This window comes from Myotis davidii, unplaced genomic scaffold (genome assembly GCF_000327345.1).
Source record: "Myotis davidii unplaced genomic scaffold, ASM32734v1 scaffold198, whole genome shotgun sequence".
Taxonomy (NCBI): domain Eukaryota; kingdom Metazoa; phylum Chordata; class Mammalia; order Chiroptera; family Vespertilionidae; genus Myotis; species Myotis davidii.
The window spans coordinates 361,936-362,939 of record NW_006291485.1 but is presented as its reverse complement, the minus strand read 5'-3'; positions in this window follow the sequence as shown (position 1 = coordinate 362,939).

The following is a 1,004-nucleotide window of genomic DNA, read 5'->3' as shown; positions in this document are numbered from 1 at the left end:
GGAGCGGCTGCACAGGCCCTGCCTCCTGCCTTGGCCCACGGGAAACAGGCCCAGAAGAAGGAGGCCCAGCCCTGCTCTTCTCTCTCCCAAAGGCCCTGGTGGAGACCCCCTCCCCCCAGGGGCTGACAGACATGGTGCATTGTCCGCTGGGGCTGCCACGACAGAGTGCCACAGACCAGGGGCTTCAACAACACAGATCTGTTTTCTCAGTCTGGAGGCTGGAGGTCCGGCATCAAGTGCTCGCAGGGTTGGTTTCTCCTGAGCCTCGCCTTGGCGTGCCGGTGGCTGTCTTCCCACTGGGACACCAGTCATACTGAATCAGGACCCATCCCAACGCCCTCATTTTGACTTATTGCCTCTTTAAAGGCCCTATTGCCAAAGACAGTCGCCTTCTGATGAAATTGGGCGGCACCCAATCGGCTCATAACGCAACCCTTCCCCAAAGTCGGCTCTGCTCTCTGGCCTGGAACTCCACAGATCGCTCACCCGTCTCTGGGACACCCATCTCCGGGACTGAGCTGCCTCTGAGCACTGCTGTCCACTAGCTGGGGTTCCCTGTGGGGAGCTCATGGTCACCCCCGCTACCTCACCCCCACCCCACCCCTGCTCCCGCCTCACTGCTAGTGCATTTGTGTTGGAGGGTGCATTTCTGTGCTCACGTGAACGCATACCCACTTGGCAGCTCAGTGGAAAGCCTGGTTTGGGGACAGGTGCGACTCTACCCCCTTCTCCCCACCCTGTTCCAGGACCTCACATGTGTGTATCCAACCCCAGATCCACGCCTCCAGCCTGGCCTCTCTTCCTCCAAAACTCCAGAGCTGCTGCTCCCGTTCCCACTGGACACCAGGTCTTGGCTTCAGGGTCTGATAAGCCCCGATGCCCAGTGGCTTATTAATTTGTCACACAAACCACATCGGGGTGGGGCTCGTGCCAGGCACTGAGCTGAGGGATGGCGCTGCAGGCTATGCTGTCCCGCGGCTCCTGCCAGGCGAGCTGGCAGCAGG